The sequence below is a fragment of the Sorex fumeus genome, unplaced genomic scaffold (assembly GCF_029834395.1).
Source record: "Sorex fumeus unplaced genomic scaffold, SorFum_2.1 ptg000136l, whole genome shotgun sequence".
Lineage (NCBI taxonomy): Eukaryota > Metazoa > Chordata > Mammalia > Eulipotyphla > Soricidae > Sorex > Sorex fumeus.
Window position 1 is genome coordinate 117049 of NW_026606193.1, and position 20906 is coordinate 137954.

Below are 20906 nucleotides of genomic sequence, written 5' to 3' on the forward strand. Positions count from 1 at the left end.
CTCTACCTTCTACTTGGTCGACTTTTGGCTTGTGTCCTGTTCCGTGACCACTTGTTGTATTTCTGAGGGTTTCTTGAGGAGCAGTCAGTCCAAGGGGCCACTTCTGTGGATCCCCAGCCCAGCTGGGTGTCCCATCTCTTTGCCATCTCTTTGCTTGTTCTCTAATACTCTGGAGTTTTGCTTCAGAGTTCGCTTTCCGTGTTCTTCAGCTCAGCGATGTCTCCTTGTCACTGCAAAAAGGGTTGGTGCCTTTGGGGTTCCCTGAACCTCAGACATGAAACGCGCATGTACGACTCCTGGTGCTTCTTGGTCAGAGGCCGGGTTCCTTCTTTAACGGCTTCCAGGAGGTAGTTGAGGATCTTTTCCTGCCCTGTGGCCAGGCCTCATGCTGGGTGCTCTGTGCACACTGGACCCTTGCTGCCCCGTCCCTCCCTGTCCTGCTGTCCTCTTGGTCTGTGGCACACGCTCTGCCGTCACTGCGTCCCCAAGCCTGTCCCCAGTGCTTGCCTCTGTCCCCAAGGCCACAAGCTGGTGTGTGGGAACTGATGAGAGGCGAGAGGGTGGGTATCCTGCCCCAAGTCCAGGTGGGGAGGAATTTCTATTCCCGCCCCTTACTGTTCCCTTTGTGTTGGTGATGTCGGTGGGCCCCACGGGTGACTTATATGAAGCAGGGAGGAGAAAGACGGTCACTTTGTCCACATCCACCTCCGCCACCCGGGACCCAGGGTTACTGGGTTCTTGTCTCGCCTCGCAGAAAGGAATTTCAGGAGTAGACAGGCAGTGAAGTAAATAGATTTTATTTGGAGGGTTTTTGGAGGGGAGAGAGAGAGAGAGAGAGAGAGAGAGAGAGACTCAAAAGAGAACTCAGGCTTCTCCGAGGGCGGTGAGAGCCCCTTCACACACTCCAGCATTAGACATGAAAGCATGAAAGTCCACATCTCAAGAGGGGAAATGCGGGCGACACACGTGCTGAGGTGCCACATGTGCTTGGCCACGTGGATGCAAGCAGCATGTGAGCTCAGGCAGCATATGCGCGTCCTTCCTTTGTCCAAAGTGGCTTTATAGGGTTTCTTCAACCTGCCTCCACGTGGGGCTTCTTCCCAGGTCCAAGTCTGTTGCTAAGGAGGTTACCACGGGAGTTGGGGGTGGTGATGGTCTTCGTTGGGCCGAATCTCTAAAGTTTGAGATTGAGGGGGATGAGATTGAAATTGAGATTGAGATTGAGATCAGATTGAGGGGGAGGTTCGAGGGAATTCGAGGAATCTCCTTCATGGGGAGGGGCCCACTCTGCTCAGGGGCCACTGCTCAAGGTCTCATCCACAAAGTGGATCAGCCTTGGAATTTTCCTCCCAGAAGTTTTGCTGACCCGTTTCATTGTCCGAGGCCTTTCCCTTTCTACCTGCCTGCATCATTAGTGAGGTGGAGCCGAAGGCCACTCTCTGTGGTGGTCACCCCCTGGCCTTGCCCTCTCCCACCCCCTAGGACATGGGCTCAGCCCTTCCCACAGTGCTCTACCACTCTTGCTCCTGTTCTGGTGCTCAGAAGCTCGCACCTCTGCTGTTCTTTTTTTTTTTTTCTTTTTGGGTCACACCTGGCAATGCGCAGGGATTACTCCTGGCTCTTCACTCAGGAATTACTCCTGGCAGTGCTCGGGGGACCATATGGGATGCTGGGAATCGAACCTGGGTTGGCCGCGAGCAAGGCAAACGCTCTACCCGCTGTGCTATCGCTCCAGCCCTAGCTCTGCTGTTTTTGAGCTTCCTGCCAGCTTGCTGAGCGGTTCCTCGGGGTCTGTTTCCTTCCTGGTGATGCGGGGTGCTCCCGAGCACCTGGGCCGAGGGTCCCGGGGTGGCCACGCAAGGCTCAGGATTGCACGTGCCAGGCAAGGCCCTCGAGTGTCTGGTAGCCCCTGTCCTGGTAGGACCCAGCTGGCCCCGCGTGGACTTGCCCCTCCCGTGGTACCCAAGTGGAGCTGGCCTGGGTCACGGTGGGAGGCGGCACCAGTGTGTGAAATCTGAGTGGACGCAGTCAGTGGGGCTGGAGACTCCGTGCCTGGGTTTGGACAGACATGGGAATGGAGCATCCAGCTTCCCCCCGGGGGCACGTGGCCACTGCAGTGCCGTTGCTGTGTCGGTGACCTCGGCTCGCCTGCCCGCTGGTTCACCGGAGTTGATCAGGAGGGGACCCACGTTACGCTTCCAATATCTCGGGCCTGAAAAGTCACAGGGCCCCAGGGGAGGAGGAGCCCGAGAGCCCCAGTTGATTCTCTTCTTGATCATTACATGTTTCGATCAGAGGGTCTTTGAGTGTGACCCAGCCAGTATCTTTGCCTTTACTCCTGCATCCTCAGGGGCCGGAGAGGTAGCACAATGGGTAGCGCACACTCGCCTTGTTCATGGCCAGGCCGGGTTTCATCCCTGCATCCCATATGATATGTCCCAGAGCATCACCGGGAGTGATTCCAGAATGCAGGAGGCAGGAAGAACTTCTGAGCACTGCCGGGTATGGTCCAGAAAAACAAAAAATGAAAACAAAAATCCACATTCTCAGGGGCGGCAGGGAGGGTCTGGTGCTTCCCCTGCGTGTGGGTGATGCACTTCTGTCCTCGTCACCCCACAAGGTCCTGGGGCATCGCTGGGTGTGGCCCCCAATGCCAAAGCCAGACCCAGAAAACCCAGAGCTCCAGTTTCAGTCACTCTCCTCATTTCCGGCCCCAGATGTCATAGTGGACATTTATCGCTAATAGAAATCGTGCTTTGCTGGGCAGTAGACACAGAAGTGTGGATTGTTTTCCTGGTCCTGCTAGTTGCATAGGAAATTTGGAGTGTCATTTAATTTCAGATACGGTGGTGGCCCTTGCAGGTTTTCTGAGTAGGAATTTTTATGGAACTCAGTATGACTTTCATATGCAAAAAAGCGCCTCATCAATACCAAATACTCCAGTGACTAGTTACTTAATGAAACACTAGAAATGTAAGTGTTCACATTACCTCTAGGAATTAGCGATGGGAAAACAGATGCAAGGGAAACTAGAATAATAATGGCTGTTAAATAAAGAGACTGCTGCTACTGAATGTTTTTCTATGCCTGTGTTTTCTTTGAGATCGCCTAAAGTAGGTCGTTACAAATATTTGATCTTAACACTTAAGTAAAAATAAAATTGGAGAGAAACCCACTCTTGTTCTTCTACACAATCTCCTTTGTTTTTTTTTTAATTTTTGTGTGCCATTTTTAATATCAAATAGGAATGTTTTTTTTACATTTCTGCATTTCCTTTTGATTTTGGAAGAAAATATCAATGGCTTAAGATTTTGGATGGAAATGACCTGACTCTATAGATATTTAACGTGCTATGCTTTTTCCAGTGGCCTTTTGCCATTGTTCTTGGAAAGATTTTAATAAAAAGGATTTCTGAAATCTCAAGAGAACAGAAGTAAGGCTTGATGGATTTCAGCATATATTAAGTGTATATCCTGGATGAGACGAACGATGTGATACCCAACACAGCTGGTACCTTTCCCTGCCCATGTATCTCTATCTGCGAACCCATCTTGTGTGTTTGTGACAGAGACGACATTGATGAATCACTTTAATTTTCAGGGCAACAGACTGTTTGCCAGGACTATCTATAAAAACCAGCTAGATCTGGACCCGATCATTAAAGATATGTGTAGAGTTTCATAAACTGAAACAGACCAGAAATAATTTACACGTATTCTTAGATTAGAAATATATTGAAATGCATGTTTTACCATTCTCTGGATTCTTTAATCTGTTTTTTTTTCTTTAAATGAAAAGATGAATACCTATGTAAGTGTCCCATTTTAGTCATTTGGTAAAATTAATTGTGATATCATTTGACTTTTTAATTTGTGTGTGTGTGTGTTTTGGGCCACACCCAGTGAATCTGAGAGGATAGTTCCAGCTCTGCGCTTAGGGATTACTCCTGGCAGGGTGTGGGGTCCCTCTGGGACGCGGGGCACAACCCCAGGGCTGCCACACTCAAGGCCAGAGCCCTGCCTGTTGCATTATGCCTCTGACCCCAGCCCTTTAAATTATTAAAGATACTTTAAAAGTGGAATCTGTATAATTAGGACTTGATTTTTAGAGAAATAGTATCTTTTGGTCATATGTTTAAACTTAGGAAGTCATGTTTTAAGAATAGTTATGGTATCAATTTTTAACCAAAGTAATTATGCATTTGGTGAGGAACATAAAAAAAAGATACATAAACTCTCAGAAGTCTGTAAGATTAGTCTGTAACAGATAGCTAGGTTGGTATAAGAATTGAAAGAAGTTATGTAGAAAGAAGTTGCATGGAACAGATAGAAGTCATGTTCTCTTGATACTTCGAATGTGAGAAGTCATATATATTTTTAAGTTTATTCAAGGCAAACATCAAAATTTGCATCACTAGCTATCTTTTTTTTTTCTTTTTGGTCACACCCGGCAATGCACAGGGATTACTCCTGGCTCTGCACTCAGGAATTACCCCTGGCGGTGCTCAGGGGACCATATGAGATGCTGGGAATTGAATCCGGGTCGGCCGCGTGCAAGGCAAATGCCCTACCAGCTGTGCTATTGTTCCAACACCATCACTAGCTATCTTATCTATGATATAAGGTACTTCTATGAATTTGAGGATGAAAATAACCGTTCTAATATATACGCCCTGTATTTTCAGGTCCTGTCTGCATTAAACAGAACAGTGTAACCAGCACAGATTGATTGGATTTGCTGCTTCCAAATGCCTCCGTTGTCACGTTTTGATCCCAGAAATTCTGAAGATCAAGTCTCAAAACGTAAGACCTTTTAAATCTGTTTATTACGTAGTATCGGTAAATGCCTCTCGCAGTATGAATGACCTAACCTTTTCGCCCATAGATTGGCAGAGGGCGTGGGGAGGGTTTTATAGCTCCTGCCTCTTTCAGCTTAGCTGGGACAGCACAGAGATGAAACCCTTGCACCTCCGACGAGAAGTTGGGTCCCTTCGCTTGGCATCTGCTGTAGCCCAGGCTGGGCTGATCCTTGCTGCTTCTGCTTATGGCTAATTGCTTAACTGAACAAAATGTGACTCTGCAGTGACAACTCACAGCCATCCCCCAAAGCAACCCTCCCATTTCTGGCTTATCTGTGTACCAGCCTAAGGGTAATTTGTGGATTTTTAGAGCAGCGAGGCAAGTGCGTCCAGACATCAAAAAGTCCGGACCAGCGTAAGAAAGTCAGTGGGTGTAAGGCACTGCTTCCCAGGGGATGGTGTCTACAAGACATAATCTTTCATTAACAGGAAATTGTGACTGGCTTCCTAAAACTCCTGAGGTCTGAGATGCTCAGTTCTTCCAGGTATATTTTGAGGTATGCCCACAGGCTTCTGGCTGGGACCTTTGGCTCTGTGGCACCCCCGTGTTTATGGAGGCGAGGGACACACCTCACTGGCCATCGCGGGAAGGATGTTGTGTGCTCTTGGCAGGCTTTGGCGAGGCTAATGATAGCTCAACCTGGTCTCTTGCTGTCAAGTGATGAACACTCCCCCTTCATTTTTGTTTTTTATTCATTTTGTTTGGGGACCACATCTGGTGGCACTCAGGAATTACTTCTGGTGGGTTTGGGGTACCCTATGGGATGTCCGGGATCATACCTAGGTCTGCCACCTGTACCGGCAAAGGCCATCCCCACCATCTTGTTCAGCCCCACCCCTTCCTCCTCCTCCTCCTTCTCCTCCTCTTCCTCCTCTTCCTTCTCCTCTTTCTTCTTCTTCCTTCTTCTTCTTTCTTCTTCTTTTTGTGAATGATCATTTCCAAAGATCTTTCTTCAGTTTGAGAAAGTGGAATACTTGTCACTTGCTTTTTTATGGTTTAGCTCTGTGGTCTTGCCACTGGAATCGCTGCCTCATGCTAAACTTCGGTAAACATCTGTCCAGTAGGGGGAGGGGGAACACCCATGCATAATCTGAACCATATCCACGACCGATGGGTGGAACGCGGCACACATGTATGAAACATAGTCCAGACAGAAACACTTCGAGTGGGAAAGGGGATCTGGCCTAGGAGCACTGCTGAGAAATCATGCAGTGTCCCATCCTTCAGTTGGAATGTGCGCCAACCTTAATGGTAGCATTGTCCTCCCGTTGTTCATCGATTTGCTCAGTGGGCCCAGTAACATCTCCTTTGTGAGGCTTGTTGTTACTGTGTTTGGCATAGCAAATATGTCACGGGTAGTTGGCCAGGCTTTGCTGTGCGGGCAAGGACGAGATACTCTCCGTAGCTTGCCGGGCTCTCTGAGAGGGGCAGAGGAATCGAACCTGGCTCGGCCGGGTCAGCGGTTTGCAAGGCAAATACCCTACCGCTGTGCTATCACTCCAGCACGACCTTAATGGTACACACAAAATTAAGTACACACACGCTACGCTGTGTGACAGAGGCACCGTTTATTTGAGAGTTGGTGGTCAGCTGAATGGAAGGGAAAACACACCTTGAACGACCAGGCCCAGAATTTGATCTCCCATTTGACCCAGTTATAGCACTCCTGGGAATATACCCTAGAGAGGCAAAAAGGTATAGTCGAAGTGACATCTGCAATTGTTTGTTCATTGCAGCACTCTTTACAATTGCCAGAATCTGGAAAAAACCTGAGTGCCCGAGAACAGATGACTGGTTGAAGAAACTCTGGCACATTTACACAATGGAGTACTATGTAGCTATTAGAAAAGACGAAGTGGTGAAATTTACATACAAGTGGCACTACATGGAAAGTATCATGTTAAGTGAAATGAGTCAGAAAGAGCGGGATAGACACAGAAAGATTGCATTCATCTGGGGAACATAAAGCAACAAAACAGGAGACTAACACCCAGGAATGGCTGAGATTAGTACCAGGAATTTTGCTCCATGACTTGAAGGCCAGCCACATGTGCTAGGTGAAAAGGAAGCTCAGATGGAGAAGAGAGCACCAAATAAAGGGTGTTGTGAGGGCCCTCCCAGGGTGGGAGAGACATGCTAAAAGTAGTCTATAGACCAAACATGATTGCCACTCAATGCCTCTCTTGCAAAACACAGTACCCAAAAGAAGAGAGAGAGAACAAGGGGGAATACCCTGCCACAGAGGCAGGGTGGGACGGGGGGTGAGGGTGGGGGGGATGCTGGGACCCGTGGTGGTGGAAAATGGGCACTGGTGGAGGGATGGGTACTTGATCATTGTATAACTGAAACCCAAGCACAAAAATTTGTAAGTCTATAACTGTACCTCATGGTGTTTCACTAATAAAAAATAAAATAAAATAAAATAAAATTAAAAAATTTTTAAAAAAGACCAGGCCCAGTTCACGTGGCCTGCATTTGGGCCATGATGTACCAAAGTACTTTTTCCCCAGAACCTTCTTTCCGAACTCAGAGAGGCTCAGGCTTCTGATGAGTGTGATACAAGAGAGCCATTTCAAAAAGACTTGGAACTTGAAATACTCCTTGATCCGTTGCAGTCTTTCGTGTCCTTGTAATGGGTTTTCCCTCTCCTTGCCCTTCAGAGTTCATGCCACCACATTTAAGCACTGCATTTGGCCATGGTGGCGTCGTGCTGGTGTGCATAGTTGAGAGGATGACTGGGCTGAGGGCCATGGCTGCTGTTCTCAAGGCAAGTTAGAACCTGACTGGGTTCACACGTTGCCTGGAGAGCTTGGCTTTGTGCCTTGGCTGTTGCTCACATCAGACTCTGCCGTGTTTTTTTTTTTTTCCTCTCCCCATGACTTTCCTTATCTTTTTCTATAGAAAACTATTTACTTAAAAAAAAAAAAAGAAAAGAAAGAGAAAGCTTGTCTCAGCATATTGTTTCCAGATTCAAATCTTGGAATCAAGGTTTTAGATCACACAGCTCGCAAGTGATATTTTCTATTGGCGTATAAAATTTGATTTTTCCCCTTTGGTTCCCGTAGCTCTTTGAAAATAATTTTTACCTTATTTTAGTTTATAACTTCAATATTTGCACGTGCCTCTTTTATGATGATATCTTTCATCTCAAGATTCTCTTAAAATGTAGTGTGTGTTCCCCCCCCTCACTCACACACACATACACACACACACACACACATATCCCTCCCTCCCACCACACACTTTTGGTTTGGGGGCCATAAACATTGGTGCTCAGGGCTGACTCCTAGCTGTGTGCCCAGTAGTCACTCTTGGATCAGACCCTACTTGGCCATATGAGACACGAGTGTCTCATCACTGTACTGTCAGTTAGACATGGGCCCTGCCTTCTGCGTCTTTTGAATCTGAAACTCTTATGGGGCCAATAGTAGATCACGTGCATTTTGGCACCTACACAGCCTACCACCAACCTGTTCTCCACCTCCCCAGAGCTAACCGCTTACAAAAGGGTAGCAGGTTATTGCATACAGGGGGATGGGGGAATGGGGGTGGGAGGGATACTGGGATCCGTGGTGAGTCTGTAGAGGAAACACCAGGCGTAGCAGAACATCTTTGCAGATCTTGTATATAACAAAGTTCTGATGTGTGCCATATCTATAATAGATTTCTGATATGAATATCAAATATCACGGGGCTGGAGCGATAGCACAGCGGGTAGGGCGTTTGCCTTGCACGCAGCCGACCTGGGTTCGCTTTCCAGCCTCCTGTGTGGTCCCCCGAGCACTGCTGAGGTAATTCCTGAGTTCAGAGCCAGGAATAATCCCTGTGCATTGCTGGATGTGACCTAAGACCCCCCCCCCCAATAGCACTGTAGCTCTGTCCTCCCCATTGTTCATTGATTTGTTCAAGCAGCCACCAGTACTGTCTCCATTGTGAGACTTGTTACTGTTTTTCGGCATATAGAATATGCCACGGGGAGCTTGCCAGGATCTGCCATGTGGGCGGAATACTCTCGGTAGCTTGCTGGGCTCTCCAAGAGAGGTGGAGGAATCGAACCCAGGTCGGCCGCGTGCAAGGCAAACACTTAACCTGCTGTGCTATCGCTCCAGCCCCCCTCTAAAAATAATAATAATAGTCAAATATCAGAATGCCATGTTGCTATATCTTCGTTGACCCAGTTGATATCAAGTATTTCTCAAATAATCACTGCATCTGGAATGAATGTGACCTATACCATGTATGCAGGTGAGGTCTGAGCTGTCGAAGTGGGCACCAGGAGGTCGTCCCTGCCCTTCTCCTGGTCGCGCCTGATGGCGAGTCAGGCTTGAAGCCCTGTCCCCGGCCACCCCTGAACTATGGCTGTGCAGGACTCCGGGACCTGAGGCTGCTGCCCCGTGCACTGGCGTCACCCCACCCGCTGCTGTTGGTACCACCCCTGCTGTTGCAGTGACTGCACTGCCAGGGCTGGGTGCCCGCGGGGAAGTGGCTGCTCTCAGGTGTAACCGGCTCTTTGCTGCAGATCCTTTCTTTGCCTTTTGGGGTTAGCCTTAAGTCAGCGGCGTCTGCAATGAGGGGTGTTGGGAATGATCTTTTCTCTCCCGCACGCCGGGGACAGCCCGCCTGGAACCAAACACGCACTTGGCTTCTATCAGCTTCTCTCTTCCCGAGAGGTTGCTTGTCCCCAGAGGCGCTTTTTTCTCCTCTCGCAGTGTCCAACTTCCCCTGGAAACCGGAACATAAACACTGCAGCCTGGGGTGAACGTGGCTGTCTCTGATGTGCCCGCTTCCACGGCAGTGAGATGCTGTCACTGAAGAACCCGCGGGAGCGCAGATCCTCTGGGCCACAATACACACAGTCATCTGTGCACACGTGAAATCATGTCATACTTACTGCTTACTGTTAGATAAGTATGATGTGAGTATAAACAGATTGGCTCTCTAAAAAAAGTGTGATTTCGACAAACACCCAATAGGAGAGAGAGAGAACAAAAGGGAATGCCCTGCCACAGAGGCAGGGTGGGATGGAGGGATGGGGGTGGGGGGTGGGAGGGATACTGGGATCCGTGGTGGTGGGAAATGGGTACTGGTGGAGGGATGGGTATTTGATCATTGTATAATTGAAACCCAAGCACAAATATTTGTAAATCTTCAACTGTACCTCATGGTGTTTCACTTACAAAAATTAAAAATAAAAATGTAAATGATGGAGAATGAGCACTGGTGGAGGGATGGGTACTGGATCATTATATAACTGAATCCCAAGCACAAAAAATTTGTAAGTCTACAACTGTGCCTCATGGTGTTTCACTAATAAAAATTTTTTAAAAAGTGTGGTTTCGGTATGACTTGTTGGAAAAAAAAATTAGTAGATCAGAGAAAGTCAAATTGTTCTTTAAAGGCTTTATAAGACTTATAGGACTTATAAGGAAAGTGTAATTTTAATGGTGAGGTGTTTGGGGTAGTTTTGTTTTTACTTTTGTTTCCAACTTTTAACGCAGAAGCAGGAAAATATGGTGACAAGTATGGAAACATGGAATTTCCTAAGACTGCATTAAGAACTTGCAGACTAAGTTTTTTTTTCCTAAGCAGCAGGAAAAGAATGTCACCTTTTGAATTCTTTATTATAGTTGAAGGAAATGCCTGTTGGAAAATTTTAATTGGAAAAGCACATGGGGGTGGGGGGGTTGGAGATCTCTTGAGTTCTATGCCAGAGCTTTTAAAAGAATTTCTTGAAGTAGGCAGAAAAAAATGTATCAAGATCCTGGTTAAGATCTCTTTCATCCAAGATGTTAAGGATAAAGAGATTTTTTTTTGGTTGTTTGTTTGATAGTCGTTGACTTCATAGCTCATATATGAGTACAATATTAGGAATCTCTCATTGGTTCCTAAAAAAATGTTAAGTCATGCATTAGATTAGTATTAGTTTTTAATCCTTACTAAGCAATCCAGAAGTTGATCTCATTAGTTCGAAAATTAGAACAGAGGAAAATAATGATTTGGAAAAGAACACGTTGCATCTAGGCCCTCTTTGGGGAAGTAGAGGCGGTGCTTTATGGTGCTACGGCACGATTTGGAAAAAATAATGAATTTTCAAAAATTCAGGACTGAGAGCAGTTTCCTGATGCTGCGATGTTGTTAAGTACCAACTGCTCTGATCCAGGCAGCAGCGACTGTCCAGCCCTGCCCTGTGCCCTGAGAACTTTCAATCCAGAGGTTTTCAAGGACAGGTTGCCCATCTCCTACCCCAGTGAATGCTGCTGGTTAATATACAACCATTTTTCCCTAATCAGAGCTGTGTCCCACTCCCTGGGGTGTTTGTTAAAGTGACAGTGTGTTTATCAGGTGGCAGGAACTGAGCATTCCAGGGTGAGGTGCTGCTAGTGAGAACCTGCATTGTCCCCGAGTGCTGAGGAGAAAAGGAAAATGCTGTCAAAATACAATGTTTGTAAAGAAAGAAAAAACGCTGCAGGTCAAAAAAGCCTGGTGTTCCTTTGAAGTCCTGGGGCTCTCTCTGATTGGCAGTTGGTTGTGTAGGATAGAAGGGTGTGTCGGGGAGGTACGGAGCTCCCCGACTCTGAACCCCAGACACGGCGTGCCAGCCCGGCAGCCTGCCTGGACATCTGTTAATCTTCTCTGAGACTTGCTTCCTTTAGATTACAGAAAGTTCTTAATGAGTTAGAGCTCCGGGGCCTTGAAAGAGCTTAGCCTGGCGTTCTGCAAACGCTTTGCAAAGGTCAGCCAGGAAACGTCTGCTTTACCAAAAGCAGGGACAGTGCAGCAGGTAACAATTTTCGTGAAGTGCTGTGCTTTTTAGCCGGTTCTGTTTGCAGCCTTAAATTATTTTCTATTTCTAGATGATATTAAACCCAGAAACAGCTCTTTTGTCGAACGTGGCTTTTTTTCTGCCAAGCCGAGCTGCACTGACCACTGACTCACGTGTACTGAATCTCTGCCTCTCTGTCTCCCTCTCAGATAATCAAGGATGGAGTTTAGGAAAAAAACTTCCGTTGATACTGAAACCACAACCTTTGTTTTCTCTCTCTTGGGGCTCTGTGAAGAATAAGCCACGTTATCCTTCACAGAGATATTTTAGTTATTGTGTCGGGGAGCTTTGCCGTTCAATAATAAAAACATGTTTGGGGAATTCTTTCACATAATAAAATGTGCACTGTCGGCATTAATTCAGAGAAGATGCATTGCCGTGTAGACGTGGCAGCAGCTCATCTGGCAAATGGCAGTATTCTTCTGAAGGCTGCAGCCCCAATATTGATGCCTTCTGTGATCCTGGGCCCTACACTCCACTTGACACATGCTCTTTGACACAGAGACAGATGCCTTTCTGTGAACATTTGATTATTACCATGTCCATGAAGCTTAAACCGTAACTATCTGTTGCTTCAACAGGTTCGCTTGATACTATTATCTATGATCCATTTCTAACTTTACCAAGACATAGACTCCATATTTTTATTTATTCTGGGAAATAGCTAGAAGCGAATGGAGTTTGGGTTCTGTGCTTGCCTTGGTGTTGACGTTGGCGCTGGTGATGTATACGGAATTCTCACGTCCCCTCCACCCCCCAACGCGTCCGCGCCCCTGACTGTGGCCCCAACCTCCTCTTCCTCTTCACCCTCCCTCCATGCCCTTCCTTTCTGTGATTCGGGGCCTTTGGAATCTTGGTTCTGTCCCCTTGTTGTTCTGTATTGCAGGTCTCGTGAGAAGACCAAGTGCTTATCCTCTTCCTTCTGACCCCCGGCAAGCACAGTGTCCCCCACACAGTCCTGGATAGTTCAGGTGTCCCTTCGTTGGTGCTTCATCGCTTTCCCTGGTGATGCTGATGATACCACAGCTTTGTCCCCACCCTCTGTGGTCTGAGCTTCATCTTGTTCCCAAGTGCTGAGGTCGTGCTAAGTGCCACAGTGAACACAGACACGCATATGGCTTTTCAAGCGCATGGTTATGGCTTCTGCCGCTGAATACCAAGGCGTGGAATCACTGGGTCCTCTGGGAACTATGTTGCTAGAGTTTTTTAATTTCAAGAAAAACCATACTGTTTTTCTTAGGGTCAATCATACAAAATTCCTACCAGTGAATAGCACAGTAGCACTGTCCTCCTGTTGTTGATTAATTTGCTCGAGCGGGCACCAGTCACGTCTCCATTGTGAGACGACTTGTTATTGTTTTTGGCATAGTGAATACACCATATGGAGCTTGCCAGGCTCTGCCATGTGGCGGGAGACCCTCATAGCTTGCTGAGGCTCTTGGAGAAGGGCGGAGGAATCGAACCCAGGTCCACCGCGTGCAAGGCAAATGCCCTACCTGCTGTGCTATCTCACTCCAGTCCACCAGTGAATAAAAAATATTATTTTTTTGGTGTTTAGGGCTTACTCCTGGCTCTGCGCTCAGGGATTGCTCTGTGTGGGTCTCCGGGGACCATCTGGGCTGCTGGGGGTTAAACCTGGGTGGGCTGTGTGCTAGTCCCTTGCTGGACTATGCTCTGGTGCCTGTTCATATTCAATATGCCAAATGCAGTAACAACAAGTCTCACAATGGAGACGTTACTGGGCCCGCTTGAGCAAATCGGTGAACAACGGGAGGACAGTGACAGTGCTGATGGTATATGAGACCTTATTTTTGACATTTTTGGCGGTGGGTGGGGGGCGCCAAGTCACACCAGCTTCGCTCAGTGCTTACTTCTGTATCAGTACTCAGGACTCATTCCTGTTGGTGCTGCAGAGAGCTGCCCTCAAGCCTCGGGATTCCAGTACTTGGCCCATTAAAGACGTTCATTCATTCAGACATTCATTCATCATTCAGAACTCTATGCTGTCCAGGCCCTGATGAATGAGTAATGGAACTGTTGTGAATGCAATGGAATACAAGGGGATAAAAATCTTGCAATTTGAGGCGACTTGTGTGGAACAGGGATATCAAGCCAGAGGTGTAAAAAACTGTGCACGCAGAAGGTTGTGTGTTCGCGGGCTCACTGGACGGTGAGACAGTGCCGTCCAGTCCGCTGTGTGTGGCTGGGACCGGGACGGCTGTTGGCCAAGGGCAGACGAAGGAAGAGACGAGGGCCAGGCCGGTTGATCTTAGTGGCAGTTTATTACCAGGAAGTTTATCCCGTAGAAGAAATTTATGTTATGGAGGGCCTAGGTTCTCTCAAGCTCACGTTCCCCTTGCTAGTCTCTCCGTGGTCCATCTTTCAGCCCTGCTCTCTCCTTCTCCAGCTCCCCTCTAGTCTGGGCTGACACTCCACCCAGTCAGGTAGCCAAGTCAACATAAGAAAGCCCTTCCTGACTGCCCAAGGGCAAAATACCTCTTAAGGTGTTTTTCTCTTTTCCTCAGTCCAATAAACTATCAACTGTTCCTGAGGTTATGCAGGAAGGACAGAACAGTGTTATCCTACACAGAGGTGGAAGGACAAAGACAGGACAATCTCTCTTCTCCCAGGTCTACAGAGAAACACAGCAAGGGAGCGGACAGGACAAGTCCATGGTAAATCGGACACAGATACAGACCGAGAGGGACAGAGTGTTGGGGACAGGAGGATGGGGGCGCTTAGGGTAATGCGAGTCACACGGGAGCACGGGTGGAAGGTTTGGAGTGCCTCGAGAGTGAAGGAGGGCCGTCCCGGGATGCACGGACACCATCGCTGTCAGTCATAAGCTCTGGAGGATGGGGGAGGCAAAGAAGGCCACATTGGGGGTGACAAGTAAAGGGATGGACGCGTATGGGCACTGCATGATGTAGAATGGAAACTGGACAGCAGTACCATCAATTTGACCACCATCTTATCCCTATTAGCTAAACTTTTCTTTTAATTTGAATAATTTAATATTCACCCATGACAAAATCCTCACCAAACTATAGAGGGATCACTTGATCTCTTGACATCCCGTTACTCATATTATGGAGGGCCTAGGTTCTCTCAAGCACAAGTTCTCCTTGTTAGTCTCCCGGTGGTCCATCTTTCAGCTCGAGCGGGCACCAGTAATGTCTCCATTCTTCCCTGTCACATGCTATTGTAGCCCAATGGCGTCTGCTTGTTCTAGGAACACGAAGAGCCTCAAACTGATTGTTCAGGGTCTTGAGGAAGAAGTCTGACCATCTTGTAGGTGGGTGGCCACGCAGTCTTTTGACGTTCTGTGGAATCCAGTCGGTAACAGTTCTCGTCCAGAGGTCGTCTTTAAATCTCATTACGTGACCAGCCCATCTGATTTTTGACACCTTGGCAAAACTCCGGATTCTTTCTCTCATTTGAGTGAAACGTGATATTCCAAGCATAGCTCTTTCTATTCTTCTTTGGGAGACCTGAATAGCATTCTCATCCTGTTTGCGTAGGGCCCAGGTCTCTGAGGCATATGTTAATGCAGGAAGAACAGTGGAATCAAAGAGATGTGCCCGCAGCCAGAGGTTCTTCATCTTCTTAGCTATTTCTTCGAAGCTCTTGAAGGCGTTCCAAGCCACTCTCTTCCTCCTGCGCAACTCAGGTGTCCGGTCATTCGTCATGTTGACTTCTCGACTAGGTACAGATAACTGTTGCATTTCGTTCCGTTGAGAGCGAATGAAACCTCAGGAATGAGACCATTTCTCATAAAGTCTTCATGAGATTCAGCTGTAGTCCGACCTTTCCACGCTCACAGTCGAAGTCGGTCAGCATTTGTGCCAGTTGGCTGATGTTTGGTGTTATTAGAATGATGTCATCAGCAAAGTGGAGGTGGTGTAGTTGCTGACCGTCTATCTTCACTCCCATTCATTCCCATTCCAGTTATCGCATGATGTTCTTGAGGGTGGCACTGAAAAGTTTAGGTGAAATGGATCACGCTGCCGAACCCCTCTCTTGACAGGGATGATTACTTCCTTGTAGAATGGTGAGATCTTGGTAGTGAATCCCGTAATACAGCTCACAGAGGATCCTGATGTATTGAGTTTGAATTCCCTGTTTGGCTAGGGCTTCATGACTGCTTCCGTCTCAACAGAATCAAAGGCCTTCTTTAAATCAATGAACATTAGACTGAGCGGCATCTTGAATTCCCAAGAAACCTCAATGGCTTGATTATCATGTGGATATGGTCGATCGTGCTGAATCCTTTTTGAAACTTGGCTTGCTCTCATGGTTGTCCTCCATCTAGTGTTCTGCCAATCCTATTCAGGATGACTCAAGTGAACAGCTTGTAGACGGCAGACAACAGGCATATCGGGTGATAGTTGCCAATGCTGTAGATGTCGCCCTTCTTGTACAGTAGTACAGTCCTGCTGGTTTTCTATTGGGATGGAAACTTGCATTCAGACAGGTAATGTGTGAAGAGCCGAGCCAGTGTATTGATGAGTACTGATGGCAGATTCTTCAGGTGTTCAGGTCTGACCTTGTCTGGGTCTGATGCTGTTCGTTTCTTTACCTACGAAATGGTGTGTCAGATTTTGGAAGGGAGAATGTTGGGAACAACATATCTATCCTGCGAAATTTGGTATGTGGGCAGGTGGACATGGCTATCGAAGAGATCCAAGTAGAAGTTATGGATAATAGAGGGAAACTTCCTATATTAATTTTTTTCTAATAAGTATGTTTTAAAATTTTTAAAAAATTTTAAATGAATCACTGTGAGGCACAGTTACAGACTTACAAACTTTCATGCTTACATTTTAGTCATACAATGATCGAGTACCCATTCCTCCACCAGTGCCCATTCTCCACCAATAATGATCCCAATATCCCTCCCGCCTCCCCCACCCTAGCTAAACTATTTTTTAAAAAGATATTTGTGATCTGTTCATCGCAGCACTATTTACAATAGTAAATACCCAGAAATAGCTCCTGTGCCTACTAAATCAGTGGAGAAAGAAATAGAAATATATGTTTAATGAAATATTGTTGCGCTATGAGAAAGGAGGAAATATGTCATTCTTCTGCACTTAGATGGAACTGCAGAGTGTCATGCTAAGTGATTTCAGTTGGAACGAAACAGAAATAGGTTGAATGCCCTCACTAATTTGTGGGATGTACTGAACACAAACACTGAACGTCATCCCCATTACAAATAATTTTTGAGAAGTGTTACTGTTCTTTTTTTTTTCAATTAAAAGTTTCTGGGCTACTTTTAAATTAAAAATATCTGGAATCTGGAGAGATAGAACAGCGAATGAGGTGTCTCTCTTGAGTGTGGCTGACCTTGGTTGGATTCCCAGGACCTCGTATGGTCCCTGATACTCAGCATGAGTGACCCCTGAGCACAGAGCCAGGAGTCAGCCCTGAGCACCGCTGGGTGTAGCCTAGCCCAGCCCACTCCCCAGCCTAAAAAAATAAGATTAAAGTTTCTTTATAGCTGCACTCCCCAGACTTAAAAGTAAAAATGATTTTCTATATTTTGTTAGAGTCATTTAAAAAAATGACTATGTAGCTGCACTCCCCAGACTTAAAAGTATAAATAATTATATATATTTTGTTAGAGTCATTTAAAAAAATCAATAAAATTATTGTACTTAGTTTCCCCAAAATAGCTGACAGCAAAATGGGATTAACTGTGAAACTGAGATTAAAAAAGCAGAAAAACGACAGGAACGGTTTTTGAGGAGACCTCGGGCTCCCCCAATAAAACTCTGCCCCCACGTGTGAACAGGAAGGAGGATGCAATGGGTGGGTGGGAGACGCTTACTCCACAAAAATGCTGGAGCAGGTCTAGATCCCAAGGGCAGCTGTGAGTGAAATGCTGGGAGCCCCAGGGCAGGTGGAAAGGCCCGGATTCCCGTTCTGCTCCGTCATTGGCTGGGAGCACGCCAGGAGGCGTGGCCCAAATCCGAGTTTGCTGGTACCTGCAGAGATGCAGCCTTGGAGCTTGGTGGTTAGGGATGCTCCAGCCGCTGGTTCTTCTGAAGGCAGGTGAGAGTGGACCAGCTCGGAAGCTGTTCCACACACGCATGCCACCTTCTCATCAATGGACTGAGGTATATGAGCATACAGTGTGTTGATGGAACTTGAAAATTGACCATGGTATACTCTCATGAAAGTCCTAGATCACAGTCACGACCATCCTGTTGTTCGTCGATTGCCTCGAGCAGGCCCCAGTAACGTCTCCTTTGTCCTAGTCCTGAGATTTTAAAAAGTGCCATATTCAAGGCTAGGAGAATGAGACCCATCATTGTTACTGGTATTTGGCATATTGGGTACGCCATGGGGAGTTTGCCAGACTCTGCCGTGGGGGCAGGTTACATTCGGTAGCCTGCCAGGTTGTCCGAAGTAAGAATGAGATAATAAGATGTCCGGGAGCTGGGTTTTATGGTCTCTGGGTCTTGGCCGTTGATGGGATTACACGGCGCCAGGGGGCCAGTTGGTGGGTGTGACCCCTACGTACTGGAAGGTGGAGGATCTGGGTGGAGGATGCTCAGCCCCGATCTGAGCAGGCTTGGAGATCCAGCCCCGGGACCCGCATGCCTTTGTTCCTCTGCTGGTACCTTCATGCATGTGGAGAGTGGTCTCAGCATGGTGGTGGCTGGTTCTAGTCCTAGATGCTCAGTATTATTCTGATGTGCATCTGCCATTCAGTTCTGTTATCTCCAACCAGCCTAATATGGGGATGATTTGAGAAATATTTGATATCAACTGGGTCAACAATTAACATGGCATTATGATATTTGGTATTTATTTGAGTTTGGTATTTATTTTATTTTAATTATTTCAGATCATCCTGCTGAATAATTACTGGTTTACTGTTTTGCTCTTTCTAGATGGATGGCATCTGAAATGATCCTCTTGTGTTCCATTTTTCCACAGCCTCTTGTAATTGCTTACTTTAGTGATTAGTGCTTCATACTCTCACGTATCTTGTTCACCTACTTACCTCTGCTGAATGGGAGAAGCCAGTGTAAGTGTCAGATTAAATGTAGCTGGGCTCATCCCACTCTTGATCTATGGAGTGTTTGTGGTCTCTGGGTCAGCCTATGTTCCAGAAGGTTCCTTGTACCTTTCCCCCGTTGTGTACTGAATACAACAGGATTCCCAGCCTGGTCATAATTCAAAGAAAGCCAATTCATGCCATTTCCCACTTACTAGAAGAAGAAAACACTTCTACCATGTTTTCTTTATTGCCCTAGGATAGGATGTTCAGTACATTGTTGTACTGTTTGGGGGGGGGGGTACTTCCCACGCAAAGCCTGGCAAGCTCCCCATGACGTATTCAATATGCCAAACACAGTAGCAACAAGTCTCATAATGGAGACGTTACTGGTTCCGCTCGAGCAAATCGATGACCAACGGGAGGACAGTGCTACAGTGCTATTTGAGTCCCAAATGGCTACTGTTTTTCAGACATATTGTGCATCTAGTATTCTCTCATATTTTTGAGACAAATAGAAATTATCACAGTTAGACTGGTCTGTAATGCCTAACTATATTCTCTGATTTAGGTATGAATAATATGTGAATAAGCTGCCAACATGTTTTTGCTGTATAATTTTTGTTGAGGTTTAATTTAATAGGATGTTAATTTTTGTGATGGCACTTTTTAAAAAGTTATCTTTGCACACATGTAATATCTTTATGAATATTATATTTGATACACATATGTAAAGGAAGAGATCATATTATTAAAGTATTAAGAAATGACTAAGCCTGCGAAGAATTTGCATATGAGAAATCTTCATGGAAAATTAAAAAAATAACCTTACTGTAGTTTGAGCCCCTGGGTCTTTGGCTAAACATCAGAAATCAGATGACCTCTTGGGAATTTTCAAACTGCATATTCATCATTTCTCTGTTCCTGTATGGATGTTTTTTAGTCTCTGGAGTAAATTTAATTGAACCACTTATTATATTAAAGCATGTATCTTACCCTAAAATAAATCTTTGAATTTTTAAATTTGGAATGAATTGCTTTTATTTTCTAGTAAGAACTTCAGAAATTAAAAAAAAAGTGATTGCAGTAAATAATCTTCAAACCCCAATCTTGATGTTAAATGCTATAAGTCATGAGAGGGAATAGAAATGTGTAGACTTGTCACACTTGAGGTGTACCATACATCGTGTGAGGTGAGAGATTTTATTGACTACTAATTTTTATAAATGTTTAATTTATCGCATGGTATTTTTCCTGTTGGAATCTTTTTAAAATTAACCATTAATATTGGAAAGGACCAGATAGCTGGGCTCTCATCATACTTTTCTGATTGCTGCCATGTCTTTTGTAGATCATTTTGTGTTTCTAAGCTATTTTCTCTCTGTCTGGTGTCAGTAAATCTCTCTTTAATGTATGTATCACTGGCAAACACAATTTCTTCTCCCTTTTTGCTTCTGACTTGTGGCTATACTGGATTGCTCGGTGTTCTGGAATATTGTAGATGTTTGAACACCTAAATATTTATTCATGTATATGAGGATTTATTCTTTTCCTCCTGAATAGGTTTTTCGGTCATTGTTCGGTAAGGGTATTTTGTTCTCAGTTGGTATATTCAGAATCTATTCTTTCCTAAAAAGTAGTCCCTTTAAAAAATTCGACATCACATTTTCCCAGTAAAGATACCATATTTTCCTTTTTTAATTGTCATAGCACATTCATCTCTATTTTAAATAAAATAGATGCATATTTTATATTTCAAGTAAGTTTACCATTGTGGATAACAGACATTTTAGGAGTCATGTTGAGATAAAGAACTTGTACATATAAATGTAGATATATGTAAATGTACACACAATATATATGCGACATAAACATGTCTGTATAGGGCTACATAAATATTAAAGAAAGGCAATACCAAAACCAGACTTCATAAAACTAACTGGTTGGCTATGATAAAAATATTTAAATTTTACCATCATGAGTTGCGATTGGTTCATAATTTGAGCGCATCAGATGTTTGAAGGTTGCTTCTGCTCATATGCTGTATTTTAAGAATATTTAAAGAATTTAAAGAATGCCAGTAAAAGAAGCTGTCAGAAATTAAAATGAAGCATTGTATATTCTGTGGGGCTATGTCCAGGATTAATTCAAAATGAAATGCTTCTGAATGTAGTGAAGAGAGAATATTTCATACTTGACGGTTGAATTTCAGCTG

General features: G+C 45.6%; 1 protein-coding gene across 1 annotated transcript in view; it reads left to right on the forward strand.

Moving 5' to 3' along the window:
* Positions 1 to 4735: 4735 nt before the first annotated feature.
* The window catches only part of CCSER1 (coiled-coil serine rich protein 1), an 896462-nt gene continuing 880291 nt past the window's right edge, over positions 4736 to 20906 (forward strand). Inside the window, exon 1 of the mRNA XM_056106638.1 lies at positions 4736 to 4802. The gene's annotated coding sequence lies outside the window, so the exon portion shown is untranslated. The remainder of the gene's footprint in view (positions 4803 to 20906) is intronic.